Source organism: Echinops telfairi, unplaced genomic scaffold, assembly GCF_000313985.2.
Source record: "Echinops telfairi isolate 266 unplaced genomic scaffold, ASM31398v2 ScPeMD7_3533;HRSCAF=4204_0, whole genome shotgun sequence".
NCBI classification, from domain to species: Eukaryota; Metazoa; Chordata; class Mammalia; order Afrosoricida; family Tenrecidae; genus Echinops; species Echinops telfairi.
Window position 1 is genome coordinate 46,316,865 of NW_022107431.1, and position 16,332 is coordinate 46,333,196.

A 16,332-nucleotide genomic window follows, 5' to 3' on the forward strand; every position below is an offset into this window, starting at 1 on the left:
AAGCAAATGTGGCGAAGAAAGCTAATGATGCCTTTCTATCAAAAGATATAGCATATAGGGTCTTAAAGGCTTCCAGGTAAACAAGCAGCCATCTAATTCAGAAGCATCAAAGCCCACATGGGAGAAGCACACCAGCCTGTGTGACCACAAGGTGTAAAAGGGACCAGATCAGACATCAAAGAACAAAAAATCTTATCAGTGGGTGCCCACCTTTCCGATATGATCACTGAAGACAAATGTGTGCATAAGAAAATGTGGTGAAGAAAGCTAATGGTGCCTGGTTATCAAAAGATATAGCATCTAGGGGCATAAAGGCTTGAAGATAAGCAAGCAGCCATCTAACTCAGAAGCAACAAAGCCCTCATGAAAGAAACACAGCAGACGGTGTGACCACGAGGTGTCGAAGGGATCAGGTATCAGGCATCAAAGAACAAAAAATCATATCATTGTAAATGAGTACAAAGTAGAGACCCAAATCCCATCTGTAGGAAACTGGACACCCCCTTACTGAAAGGTTGCGGGGAGGACACAAGCCAGTCAGGGTGCAGGGTAGCAAAGATGAAACATACAACTTTCCTCTAGTTCTTAAATGCTTCCTCCCTTAGTACTATCAGTCTCCCAATTCTACCTTACAAATATCTGGCTAGACCAGAGGATGTACACTGGTACAGATAGGAACTGGAAACGCAGGGAATCCAGGACAGATGGTCCCTTCAGGATCAGTGGTGAGAGTGGTGATACCTGGAGGGTGGAGGGAAGGTGGGGTAGAAAGGGGGAACCGATTACAAGGATGTACATATAACCTCCTCCCTAGGTAATGGACAACAGAAAAGTGGATGATGTCAGACAGTGTAAGATATGACAAAATAATAATAATTTATAAATTATCATGTGTTCATGAGGTAGTGGGGAGCAGGTAAGGAGGGGGAAAAACAAGGAGCTGGTATCAAGGGCTCAAATAGCAAGCAAATGTTTTGGGAATGATGATGGCAACAAATGTACAAATGTGCTTGACACAATGGATGTGTATATGGATTGTGATAAGAATTGTATGAACCCCTAATAAAATATTTTTAAAAATTTTATTTTTGAAGCTTGTATCATTAAGTACACAACTTCCTATAACATCTATTTAAAATACACAATTTTATTTAAAAATACTGACAAGTCACAATATTTTTTTCTTTCACAGTATGTTAATTCTTTTAGGTGATCTAGAAATAAAACTAAAAAACTATATTATATATTTAAAATGTTTACAATAAAGAAATCTATGTAATATAAAGAATTCAAGGCATCTCCTCTTTTCCTATGAAAAACATATTACTCACATTTCAAAATTCACCTGCACTGTTACCATTGTTGCAAAATATGGGGAGTGTGCTAAATTGTATATCAATGCTATTCTCTGGCATAGATAATAGCCTTACAGTTTATAATTACAGAGGTGAAGTATCTTCACCTACCTTCTATTATGATGCACTGATGAATTAACCCGCATGAAGAAGGTCCACACATAGACATCCGGAAGAACTTGCTGCTCATCCTTGGCTTATGGTGGGGCAGAGTGCTCTAGTAATACAAACAGCTCTATTGATACTGAGTAAGAAATGTTAGGAGACAAGGAAAATGTTTCAGATTGATAGATTAGTACCAGGCATGTACAAAAGTCTGAAATTTTGATGGACTTGTTAAAGGCACTCTCTGGGGATATCATTGCTATGAGGCTGACTTTTTCTCTTCTTTTAGGGATAATCTTAGTGTAAGGCCCCTGCTCTGCAAATGTGCAAGTCAAACATTAGAAATAATAGTGAGTGAAGATGAGGGATCAAAGTGGTAAATGATGACATTGTCATATTTTGATAGGCATGTAGTGTATATTACTTCTTTTTTCCTATTTGCAACTAAAAAATCTAGTGACTGTTATATAAGACAATTTTTTTTTTTTGGTAATTAAGTGTGACTTGCTGCTCTGCTTTCAGACGTCAGCCATCAAACACCTTACAGATCACAATGGTTCCACCTACCATTTATCGTGGGAATTGGAACTGATAGGGGATCATTTTCTTTCATGGCACACGGGTTCCCTATGAGTCAGGGATCAACTAACCAAGAGCTTACAATGTAGCAACACTGACTGGGAGAGAGTTACTAATGTTTTAGGGAAGAAAACAAGTTCGAAATATCTTTGTATCTCAGTTCTGCACAGTGGTTGGCCCAAAGGAAACTCATTGCCAGGAAGTTTATTCTGACGCATGAGAGCCCTAGTGTTACAGAGTAGATCTACCACATGGGGTTTTCTTGCTGTAATTTGTATGAAAGTAGATCACCAGGCCTTTCTTCTGTGATGCTGCAAGGACCATTCGATCCACCACCATAGATCAATAGACAATTTTCAAAACACTTGTACTCTGTAAAGATATTTTTAAGTTCTCATGTCTGCACATGACTGGCACAACATATCACTGTGTAAATATTGATCTAATTTATGCATCTGAATTTCAGTGTTAAAAAGATACATGCTACATATCTCATTCTTAAAAGACTAACACCTGTGGGTACCTATTGACTTTAAGGACATTTGACGTGGCTCTTCTTGTGCATTATCATCTTTTCAACTGTCCTAAATAGTGTAAACACAATTATCTTTCATATTCTCCATCCCTTCTCAAGCTCTCTTGCCAGCCTCTGACTCCCCATACCTCCACTTGCATAAATTCAGGGGCAAATAATGATGTGGTTTTACATATCATTCTGTCATCCTGAACTCCATGTCATCCATGCCCTGGTCTCTTTCTCCACAGCTGCTGTCACGGTGTGCTACCACACCATTTTTAAGCAGCACTCTCCCACACTAACCTGGAAACGATAATACCCACGTGGCTGGATGTTCTGCCTTCAACGTCTCTTATGCTCCCATCTATCACAGAGGGGGGAGTATCACATATATTTATTTTTTTCAATTAGCACTGTATCTGCCATATTTAAATAAAATATTTATATTTCCTTGTTGCTTACAGAACAAAGTCTAAATAATGAGAAGAAGGTAGTTTAAAAATAGGAATAATATTTGTTCAACATTCTTGATTTCCATGCATTACTAATAGATATGTGAGATGTTTGATGGACTCTTACATCTAGATCCAAATACCAGGCAAATATTTCTCAAATATTTGATCTGTTTAGAATTCTGTCTTGAATATGGCGTTGCGACAGATAGAAAGATGTTATTTCCCTCCAGTATAGTTAGTGTTGCCATGTTCATATAATCTAAAGTATGAGCTGGTAGATTAATGGTATGTCAGAGCTCCTTTAAATCTATCCTCAACTGCAACACAAACTGCAAAAGGATCTACACAATTTAAGTGGAGATACATCAATCATAGAAATGAGCAGGCGGTGGGTCCTGGTCAATACCTTCCAGCCCATTAAACAGAGGGAAGGGAAGCAAGTTTCGTTACGTTCAATATGCCAGAGAGCAGAGATGAATAACAACAATGCAGGTCTCTGACTACAGCCTGCCAATATTAACTTGAAAAATTATCCATCATTAATCCATCACAGTCCTAATTATTACTGAACTTCTACATTAACAGGAAAGGGTATTTAATGAAATAGGTTAAAGAGCCTAGGTTTTTTTTTTTTTAAACAACCTTATTGGATTACGTTTAAAAACATTCCTATTATTAATGAATCTAGACATGTTAAAAGGAATCCTTGTGGCAGGTTATGAAAGAAATTATGTCAATAGAATTATTCATTGTACTAACTTCCAAAAGTAGCAGGCTTGTTAGTACCCATTTAAACTGAAGGCTTTATAGCAAATTCCAGATTTTTTTTGGCTATTGTTTAAGTATGAACAATGGGGAGATAGGAGCTTATTCTTCTTTTCTTCATAAAGTAACACTCAATGACAATTAGGGTAAACACAATTCTCATAATAGACTACAATGGCATTTGGAATGAACATTGTGAGCTGCTTAATTGAAGTCTGGGTAGTATAATAAAATCTCTGAGAATTAAACTTGAATGATTTAACAAGGCAGCTAGGCTGTATAGTTGAAAGTGTCTATAATATTAAACCATGTCCAGCTACCATATTTTTTCATTTACCTTTCTCTTGGTAGATTGTATGAAGGAATGTCAAAAATTCTCTGAAAAATAAAATAAAAAGACAACGGAATTATCCAAGAACTCAAAGGTCCTTCAGTAGTCATGGTTATTCAGTTTCACAATATGCTTCATAAATATAATAATTTTTATCATATTTTTATTTTCAAAATATGCCTTCAAAGTATGTTTTATATACTTGACACAATTGTCCATTAAATAAATATCTAAAGAATAGAACCAAACAAGGTTGTTTTTCACTTCATATTACATCTTCAATATTATTGGTTATTTCTGGTTGTTGTGAAATCTGAGCTGTTGCAGGCATACACAATAAGACTCTTTTGGTTTCATAATGATGGCATTTTGATAAAAGAAGTGCGGACTCCATTTGTTTTTTCAGATTAGAGAATGAAAGCAGGGGGCACAAAGCTCTCTTCAAAAGTAAAATGTGGTGAACATCAGTAAAGCAAGTAATAGACATTTTAATAATCATTAGCTTGCTTGCCTTCCCAGTCAATGGCAAATGTAGTAGGATATTATATATAACTATTCAACTTGAGCACAGTCATCCATTAACCTGAGAATGAAGACTCCATGGGAATTTCAAGACAAACCTTAAATATCGTCTACATTACTTTCAACCTGGATGCACCGACTGCCATTAATTTGTGCATCCTGAAGTACTTCTGGTGAGTTTAGCAATAAGAAACCTTTGGAATATCCAAACACTCTCAATAGTTAATAAAATGTATGCTAGGTTAAATCCAGAGAAGGTGATAGGAAAATTAGTTTGGGCTGCCTGTGAACATTTTCCACAAAATTGGTGGTCATTAAAAACATTACAATGGTCCTGTAACATTTCCTTTTTTCAGGAAGAGTTAGCAATCCAAGACAACACTATATATTTAGAAAGAATGGTATTTGGAAAACATCTGTATTTTATTCCATGATCTTATTTGCTGCAAGTCTTATGCACGAGTCGGCGCACACAGACCCACCTCTTCCATGTGCACGAGGGTTTGATTTCTGTTCCCCTTTCCTCTCTCCTTGCGGTCAGCTGTGCCATTCAAGCATTTGAAACTAGCATTTGTGTTGCACTTGTCGCCAAATTGTCTTTTCTGCCATAATTCTTTTTAATTCTCTTGAAATTCTCTTGAAGCTGCAAACTTGGAATTACGTCAAATCACTCACAGGCTGTCCAATAAGAATGGGCTAGAAAGAGCCATTTTGAAACATAAATGAACTCCCTGGAGTAGAATGAAAGAACAGCTAGCAAGAAAAATACACTTTGTAATCGTGCAGAAATCCATTTACACTTTGCTTGCTACAATATTTTGTCAGATCCTGTATATCCTGTGTGCGTGTAATTTAAATGTTCATTGTGGAATATATCAAAGTGTTTCTGTATCAGACGTGGCTTGACATGTGCTATCTCTTTTAAAACAGTCACTGGTTCTTTATTTGAATTTAACTTTTATTTTCTTAAGTTCTACACCGTGATAGTTTAAAAGTTAAATAATTATACAGGCTTACAAAGAAACAGCAACTCACTCTTCCCATTTCCCCTTGGCAATTCCTACATATCAGAGGTGCTCACCTTTGTAAAGTTCTTTTCTCTTAAAATTTTTTCTTTGTTGTAGTTGCCTGCATATTTCCAAATAATAAGCTTAGAAAGCTGTTTCATAATGTCTTCGTTTCAGACTGCTGACATGTGATTCTGGAAAGTGAGGAGCTACTAAAACTCTGATAGGTTTCAGTCTCTACCTCAGCTTTCTGTAAAACGTCTCTACCTTCAGCAAAACCTGTGTTGCAGATGCAGAAGGCCTCGCTGAGGCATCTCCTGCTCCGCCAGAGTTTGGCAGGGTTTTCTGGGAACAGGGAGCTAAACGTTTCCGTTGCTGTGCGCGCAGATTGAAGTGTCCGCTCTGCCCCCTGTGCTTCATTAGCCTGACGCATCACGGTGGCTTAGCTGACAACGCGTGTCCCTCTCAGCTCGCACCCAGGAGTCTGCCTTCCTGGGACATTGTGGGACTATCAGCCCTTTCTCTTACTATTAAGGGAATTTTTAGAAGAGAGAATCTGTATACCAAAGTGCTGCTCCAACAATGTTTTGTCATTGGCTGTTTTCTCTGCGTTCTGATCTCATTAGAGAGACGGATTGCGGCATGGAGTCAACTCTGACTCACTGGGACCTTGTGGACAAAAGAACAGAATAGACCGAATCCTTCTTTCTCCTTAAACTTGTCAGCCGTTTTTAAATCCGTCTTCGTGGTGACTGTGCCAATCCGTCTCACTGTGAACCTCCCTCACTGTGCCAAACGGGTCTTTCTCCTGCAGGCAGGCAAAGCCTTCTGATGGCTGGTCTGAAACAAGCCAGTCAGATAGCCTTTTGTCGTGATCCCTAAGATTTGAATGATTGATTTCCGGCAGCATGAGGGTGTGGCAAAAAGGTTTCGGAAACACTCCATTATTTTTCAATGGGTTCTTCCAGGAAATCCCTTAAAGCCATATTAGCTGAATCAGCCTCTTCAATGGTGGGTCCAGATGAGGCACCACAAGCTGGAGGAGCTCACCCACCAGGGCAGCCTCCGGGGGCGTCCAGTCAGGCCCGGAGCACCGTGGTACGCCTTGGGAATGATGGCCTTGAAGACTTCCTCCTGCTCTTTATGCTGTGCTCAAATTTCTCTCTCTGCAGTCTGATTCCTAGCACGCAAGTTAATCATTTCATCACACTTGCCAATAATCTGCTTCTCTTCCTCCCCAATCTTGCCTTGAAGATTTTCATCTTCAACAGCTGCCTTCATGTTAAGTGTGTAAGATTCAAGTGAATTATTAGAGAACGTCTCTTCTCCAACTTTGTACTTCTCAGCGTCTCAGATCACCAGTCCACAGTCTTCTTTCCTCACATGGGCTCGGTCATTAGTGATGATAATCATGTTCTATTTTCCCCAATACTCTGACCCATAGCAGCCATTGAGATTGCCATTGGAGACTTGAATCTGAGGAGCACCACGGGGTGCAAGAGGTATGCCACTGAGCTCAAACATGCCAAGTAGGTTGTTATCCTTGGTCATGGCGCGTTCCCTTTCATAAACCTGAAGGCGGACACCAGGTTGGTTCTCAGAGAAGGGTGTGAAGGTCTGTCTGTGGTTGGTAAGAATGACAGTATTGTGCTTCATGAGACCATCAACAGTTTCAATACCAAGATCAGCAAGTCTTGAACATTTTCAGATTTGTGTCTGGATAAGACAGCTGCCTGAATAGTTGCATCATAAACAGAAGCCTCACCACAACACTGAGAAGAACCAGTATTGCCAGGAATTAGGGGGCATTTTAATTTTAGATAGAGTATTAAGAGCAGGTCTCATGGGAAATGACATTTTGGAAGAGAATTAAAATGACCCAAGACTAACTGAGGTTACTTGAGTAGATATGATAAAGTGTTCATTAGAGCAGATCAGAACCAAAAATAAACTAAAATAAGAACTAAGAATATTACTGGAAAATAATCTCAATAAATGTGAAATTTTTGGTGCAATGACAGTCACATCTTATTTTGTAATTTAATGTAGTTAATTCTAAATCCTTACCTGAACTAAAAATAAAACCCGCATTTGTATGTGTTAGAATCAAATTCTATTACAATTCCTTTACATTTATCATTGCGTCCCTAGGGCTTGAACTAGAGAAAGTTGTAGAAATCGTAATGAATTTAAAGAACCTACTTTAATGATTTGAAAATAGCATTCACAGTGAAATGTTAAGGGTATTGAAATTCATGTGCAACACTATAAGTGTAGGTGTATATTTGTATATAATACATATGCATCGACAATTCACACATACACATGCATATGTATATATATGTTTAGATATTCTGAATGTCATTTGCCATATACCCTGGCCATTTGCAAACTGAGCATTGAGCTGCAGTCGCCTATGTATGTAGTCAGTTCAGATGCCCAACCTGAATTTCTAGACATTTCCACAATATGATAATATTTTTGCTCTGACTCTAAAAATATTCTACAAGGATAATCTCAAAAATATGGGAAAAACTTATTCCTCTAGATTTTCTAATTTACTATATCAATTTAAATTCACATATATTCACAATTCTAATCTCTGAAAGATTATGTAGAAATGCCTTAGAAACACCACCTAAATTTTTATACTAGCTTGGAATATTGAGGAGTGATGAAGTAAATATGCAAATATCTTCTCCCAAATGTTCTCAATTCTTCAATACTTCAAATCATAGCTCCTACGCTTGAGTTTCCACAAACCTTTCTTCAATTCTAAGGCATTGCATTATAATAAGTGAAGAGTGAAAAAATAAAAGACTATCCTTCAATAGACTGTCCTTGTATTCATCCAAATTCAGGTAGTCAGTACTCCGGACATGGATCAAGGCCTACATTGACTTATCTGCATGCCTTGTAGCTGAGGAATAACTAGGATTCAGTAAAATTCTATTTGCTGTCTATCATACTTTGATAAATCTCTGTTCTCAGTGGCTGACCACTAAGAACTGCAATACCTAGTATTGGACGTTAGTATTGCCACGGTGTCAAAATGTTAAGCAAGAGACTATTTTGACCATAAACTGTGGACCGTATTACACTCTTTGATTTACCTGACTAAATGTATTTTTGTTACACGTGTATTCCCAGGGATGAGCCAGAAAGGCTAGTTTGAAGGGGGACAGAACCATGGAACTACAGCATTGTCCTTGGCTTTTCATTGATCAACTGGGAGAAACAGCTACCAGAGAGGTCTGCAACCTGACTCTGCCATATCGTTCAAAGTGTCAGCCATAGATCACCGGTGACAAGTATTTAGTTCTTTGTCTCACCAGGGACAATGGGCAACCTTCTGCCGGAAGAGAGGTGCTTTGTTTCATTTTAAAGCTGCCAACACTAGTATTTTTGGCCTTGCTGTAAACTCCTTTTCGATTTAGTATTCCCAACTTCTACCTTAGAGACTCTGAAATGACTCTCTCTCTCTCTCTTAATTTCCATGCTACACCCTGTTAAAAGCATATGACATACAGGGTTCTTCCTACAACAGCAGCGCCTTGTGTTATCTTTCCACAGAAATCTACATAGAGCATGTTTCCCTTTGTTTTTGCCAATTGAACAGAAACAAAACATACTTAATGTGCTGATTAAAAAGGCAGGACAAATGGCTTTTAGTTATGGGCTCCTACAGAGAAGAAACGATAGATTAGAATTAACATAGGCAAGCAGTGTTTCTAGTGTTGAAACATACAAATTATGTTCTTAGTCAGAGCTAATAAGTACAATAACTAGAAGACTTACTCTATCACTGAAAAGTGATTGTATTTAGGATTAAATATTGTCTCGCATGCCATTTTACAAATCATTGACAACTCATTGGGACATTGTATCTAAACTATGACATAGACATACGGCAATACAGATTGGGCCTCAGACTCCAAATAGTGTCCATATTAATTGTATTTGAATCATCACTGTCATGTTTATTATAAAATCAGAAATAGCCTATTCTGTTTCATTCTAATTAAAAATGAATAAAAGTTGTGTTGTGTTTTATGAATGAAAACAAATTAAATTTGCTGTTTTTAAAACTCATGAACACAGTATATACCATAGAATATATATTTTGCTAAAATATTATTTTGACTCCTTGAGACAAATAAGAGTTGCAGTATTTCATTTCTTTCCCAAATGTATCAAGATATTATCTAATAAAAGCATGATTACAGGCAGTGAAGAATAAAAAGGGAAACACTTGTTATTTTTAAGTAGAAAATGTGCTATTTTTAAATGGAAAAATAATAGATCTTAAGAATTGGATAAATTACAAAGTAATTTCACCCTATAGATTATAAAATCTCTGTGTGAACAATAAAACATAGGCAGGAGAACTATTTGTTTTATGTTATAAAAGTAAACATTCTACACAGGAGGAAATGGCAATGTTTGTAAAGCTATGAATGTATTTTAGATCACTGGAACTATTTTGATTTAGGTATTCACTAATCAGCATGATCTCAAACTAATTCAGATTGCCTCAACCCTCTAAGATACTGTCATTGCAAAATAAGGGTTATTTATCTTTAACAGAGATACTCATTTGTAAATGAATTACATGTATGAACACATCACCAATTTGGGCTTTCTTTTAGAAGACACTATATATTTAAAGATGACTCATGTTAAAGAATGTATAGAAAATAAATACAGGAAATTGAATTGAATTAACCTTGATTTTTGTGCTTAGATGGTAGAGTTTGTTTCCATAATTTTATGTGCATCTTATTTCTTCATATATTATATTTATTCCTTACATACTGGATTGCCTATGGGTACTCAGAATGCTTCCAACGAGTGCATATAATAAGGTAGTTAGAAATTTGCCATGGTTCCAGCATGGTCATTTTCAAATTTGTTTTCTAGGTTAAAAATTTTGAAAGAAGTTTAAAAAGGAGCATTTTCTATCTGTTAGGTTTTGAATGCATGACTGACCCAGCCTTACCAGTAAGATGTATGCTGGGCAATAGTATGCCATTTGTAATAATGTTTTCAAGTGGCACATATCTCTATGGGTTATATTTTATGTGTGCTGTAGATATTGGGAAGAAAAGCATTCAAGGGCATGCCACTTCAAGTGCAGCTGTCGTGGGTAATAGAGGAGACAGTACTGGGGGGAGTGATACAGATGGACTTCTTTCATTTTCCAGCAGAACATTTTAAGCGGGCTGGCTCTTAAGAGCCTGTAAATTGTCTAAGCAGGGGGAAAAAAGCAGCTAGCTGATAAAATCATAAATAGCTTTTCCATCATTGCTGCAACTCTAATTTTCTTGCTTATTGCTTGAGTTGATAAAACAAATAAAAAAAGGAATCTCAGAGAGCGATTTCTTTAATATGCAAAATGAATTTCAATGTACTCTCCTGCTGGTATTTTTATGGAAAACCTGACTACATGGTACACATGGAATGCAGAAATCTGCATTTAGATGGAAATATTAGAAAATGCATGGCATGGTACAAAGTCAGTCTTTTAATGGAGATAGCAAGGCACTGCATCATACGGTTGAGTGGACAGACAGCATGCCTATAGGTTTTCCCACCTTCAGTAACCAAGTGCCTGTTTGGTACATTATTTTAAAGTTGTGACAAATATTGATAAGGGAAACAATATGCCAGATGAAGAGCTACTTCTCCAAGTGAAAGCTTGGTGCTATCTATAGAGGATATGCTTGCAATTTCCTCATTTTTGTCCCAAGCACTTTTGGAAAACATTGAGGATTCTATGGACGTTGTCCTGTCAGATGTAGATGGCATGGATGGTGAATAACTGAATAGTGCCTTAAAGTTCTACGGGAACAATCGAGGTCAGAAATATTTGGTTCTGGTGCTATAACAGATTTTGTGAGTGATCAGGACTTTCACGGTTCCTCAGTCTCTCAGTCTACGTGTATTGAACAGTTTGAGGTTGCTCTCACCACTGTTTCACAGGGATGGATGAGATCATATAAACTCACAAAAAACTCTGCCATCTAGTCAAATGTGATGCATGGCGGCCCTATAGGACAGGATGGAACCACCCCTGTGGGTTTCCGAGACTATAACTCTTTACAGGTACAGAATGCCCCATCTTGCTCCTGTGGAGCCCCTCGTGGTTTTGGACTGCACATCTTGTGGATCAAATCCCAATAGTAACCACTACACCATATAGATGTTGCTATTATTCTTGGGTGATGGCCAACTCATAGTGACCCTATGGACAACAGAATGAAACACTCCCTAGTCCTGCACTCTCCTCACGGTCATCGCTGTTGAGCCCATCGTTGTACCTGCTGTGTCAATCCATCTCCTTCCTTCTTCAGGGACTAGCTCCTTTTGATAACATGTACACGGAACACGAGACGGAGTCTCACCACACTTGCGTTCAAGGAGCCCTTTGACTAATGGTTTCCAGACAGATTTATTCATTCTTCTGCTACCCATTGCCCTGGAGTCAATAATGATTCACAGTAGCCCTATAGGCTGGAGTAGACCTACCCCCTCTGGGTTTCTGAGGCTGTAGATCTTTATGAGAACAGAAAGCCTCATCTCCCTTCCACCCCCCACAGCGGCTGGTAGATTAGAACTGCTGATCTAACAGTTAGTGTCCCAACACACAACCCATTATGCCCCTAAAGTAAAAATCAGTGATTTGAACCTAATAGCCGTTCTACAAAGGAAAAACAAAAACAAACAAAAAAAGCTGGGCTGCCTACTGTCACAAAGACTTGCCACTGATGTTAGGTTCTGCTGAGCGTTTTCTGTGCAGCAAATCAAAACACTACCAGGCTTTTCACCATCCTCACAATCATTCCTATGTTAGAGCCCATGTTAGCCTCTGTCAGGCCATCTCATTCAGGATCATTTTTCTCTTCATCCTCAACTTCCAACAAGCCTGGTGCTTTTTTTTTTCTTTCTTTCAGGAATGGTCACTCCTAATAATATACGCAAAGTAATGAAATGAGGTTTCGGTAGTCTCACTTCTAAGACACATTCTGATTGTACATCTTGCAAAACAATGGCTTGATCAGGTGCACCTTAGTCCTCAAAATGACACGTTTGCTTCTGAGCATTTTACAAAGGACTCTGACAAGCAGTTTGCTCAATACCATATACTGTCGCTTCCTAGCTGCTGCCTCTCTGGACATTGATTGTAGACCCAACTAAAATGAAATCCTTGACAATTTTAATAATTTCCCCTTTTATCATGATGCTGTTATTTGTTCTATTTGTAAGCATTTTTTAATTCTTTATGTTGAACGGTAATCCATATTGAGTGATGCAGTCTTTGAACATTATCAATAAGCCCTTCAGGCCCTCTGAAGTTTTAGCAAATAAAGTTGTGTCATCTGCATATCAAAGGTTGTTAATGAGCCTTCCTTCAATCCTGATGTCACACCCTTCTTCACAATGTCCACCTTCTCTGATTAATCGCTCATTGTAGAGATTGAGTAAATATGGTGAAGTGATACTTCTCTGATGGAAACCTTTCCTGATTTTAAACCAGTTAGTATCCCCTTCTTCTTTTTAACACCTGTCTCTTGTTCTACAGTTTCCGCATAAGTACAACTAAGTGCTATAGGGCTCCTATTCATAGCAACGTTATCCGTAATTTTGTTATGTCACGTCAACTGACTTTACACAGTCAATCAAATGCAAGTGAACATTTGTCTGGTGTTATTTGCTTTCAGCCAAGATCCATCTTATGTCAGCAATGCTATCCTTTGTTTTATGTCCTTTTCTAAATCTGGTTTGAATTTCTGTCCGTTCCCTGTCAACGTACTGCTATGGCTATTTTTGATTTTTCCCCATAGACTCCTTCAATATTGCAATATTGATTTTTGTTTCAGTTCTTTCAGTTTATAAATGCTGTGTGTTTTTCCCTTTTGCTTTTATCATAAATCCTCAGGTTTATGTTAATTTAATCATTTATGTTCTTTGCTACCATTTACGCTTTCTGTTCAGTTTTCACTCCATCAGTTGTTCCATTTCCTTTAGCTACTCTATGTTTAAGAATAAGCTTCCAAAAAAAAAAGAGTAAGCTTCAGTATATTTTCTGACACCCACTGTCAGATTTATTCTTTTCTTTCTTGTCTTTTTAATGAACTTTTGTTTTCTTCTTATATAATGTCCTTGATGTCATACCACAAATTTCTGATCTTCATTCATTAGTATTCAAGTGTCTCTAAATTTATGTAATATAAGCATAATATCATATTTTGATTTAAATAATAATTGATATTAAATAAAAGAGATGATACCTATTGGGGCTATTTATGCCAAATGTCTTTTAATGCTATGTTTGAAGTATCTATAATGATTTCACTCAAGAAATCTTGGTAATGTAGTGGGTTGAACATTGGGCTTCTAGCCATAAGGTCAATAGTTCAAACCCACCAGCTGCTCTGTGGGAGAAACTTGAGACTACCTACTCCTACACAAATTTACAGCCACTATCAGCTCTATAACATGTGTGTCAGTCTGGGCAAACTAGAGAAACAAATCCAGGGACACTCATATCTATATAAGAAAGAGGTTTATATACAAAAGCAATTGTACATTAAGAAAACATCCCAGCCAAGTCCAGATAAAGTCCCTAAGTCCGCTATTAGCCCACATTCCAGATATCAACTATAAAGTCCTCTTCAGACTCACGGAATACATGCAATGATGTCTAAGGCAGGAAGATCACAGGCCAGTGAGTGCAAAATCTTGTGGCTCCAGTTAAGGTAGAAGCATCTCAGCAAGGGCAGGGGTCTCCACGTGGTTCCTCCAGTTCCCAGGGCATGGAGGTCTATTAACATAGTGCCATGTGTCTTGTCAGTAGAGCGTCTCCAAGGGGGTGAGCAGAGAGAGAGAGTGTGTCTCTGGTCTCCAAGGAGTAAATATATAGCAATTCCCAGAATCCTCAAGGGAAGGCCATGCCCACACAGAGGCCTCATTGACTATGACCCGATTGACAGACTAGGCTCAACCCTTCACTATTAATGCTCTCAAGTTCCAAATTGACAACCGATTATGTAACTACCACAAAGTGAGTTTGTTTTTCAGTGAGTTCATCTACCACCAGTCTGTCAGTTTGTCATACAGTGACGGCCCGTGTATGCTCTCGTGCTGGAATCGATGCTACTCACTGTTATTTCAAGTACCAGCAGGGTCAATATGATGAGCACATTTTACCAGAACTTCCAAATTAAGAAAAATTAGTAAGCCTAGCCCTACAATCTATAAAGGAGATTTTTTTGTTTGTTGGTTTTTGACTTTGGTTTGTGTAAGAAACAAAAAGCCCCCAAAGCTTATATCTAAAGTCAAACTGAAACCACCGATTATGGAAAGAGGTAAGATTTATTGACAACCAGGAAGAAGATCAGGTCAGAACCCAAATCACATTCTAAACACCGGGAGAACAGGGGACTGACTGATGGAAGGTGCTGGGTTTGTCTGGCAATTCTAGGGTGGCTGGGACACAGCATCCTGCTGCCAATAAATCCCACCGGTGAGTGTTCTCTGATGTTTTCCCAGCACTATCACATTCAGAACAGCACTCGTAGCAAAAGTTTGCACTCAGCTACTAACCTAAACGTCAGTGGCTTTGCAAGGAAAAAGATCTGGCTATTTTCTCTCATGAAGATTGCTGGTATTGATGTTAAGTGATGTTGAGAGCAAGGAGCCCTAATGGTGTAGTGCTTATCTATTGGGCAGCAATCCACATGGTTGGCAGTTTGAATCCCACAGCAGTTATTTGGGAGAAACACATCTTTCTACTCTAGTAAGCAGTTACAGTCACAGAAACCCATGTGAGGTAACGATAGGTCCGCATTGACTTGATGGCAGTGCGTTTTGTGGCTTTTTGAAGATCATCCACCATTGCCACATCCACTGTTATGCTTGAGTGTATTATTGTACCCACGGTGTCAATCCATCTCACTGAGGGTTTATCCTCTAATTTTCCAAACATAATCGCCTTCTCCAAGGGGTGATCCCTCCAGATAACATATCAGAATGAGACAAAGCTTCACCATTCTTGTTTCTAAGAAGCATTCTGACTGTATTTCTTCCAGGACATATTTGTACATTCTTATTCCAGACCATGGTATATTCAATATTCTTTGCCAGCACTATAATCAATTCTTCAATCTCCGTTTCTCATGATACTGCTTATTGGTCCACTCATGAGAATCTTCTTTCCTTTCTGCCGTGTAATACTTCAGTATGTGGTGAAATACACACAGAAGGCTGTATGTAGTCTGGTTTTTATCGAGTGCTTTCAGTATACAAAGTTGTCTCATATGCAGGTCGTTAATGATGATCCTCTATGTTCTTGGTGCTATGTTCTTCTTCACATACTGCAGTTTCTCAGATATATTTTCTTTTTGTGTATAGCATGCAGGTTAGATAAATACAGTGAACATATACAGCCATGAAACAAGACTTTAATTATTTTGAACCATACAATATCCCCTTGATTTTTGTATAAGTACCTTTTGGTCTATGTATAGGTTCCATAAGAACATGATTTAGACTTCTAGAATTCCCATTCTTCCATTGTTTTCCATGATTTATATGATCCACATATTCCAATGCCTCTATATAGTCAACAGAATACAAGTAAATATTTTGGGTGTAGTATATGCTTCCTAGCTGCTGCCTCTCTGGACATTGATTG

The 16,332-nt window shown here is 38.0% G+C and overlaps 1 pseudogene; it reads right to left on the bottom strand.

Annotated features, from left to right (window-relative positions):
• Positions 1 to 6,580: 6,580 nt before the first annotated feature.
• LOC115870978 lies at positions 6,581 to 7,727 on the bottom strand (annotated as a pseudogene).
• Between the last annotated feature and the right edge of the window lie 8,605 nt (positions 7,728 to 16,332).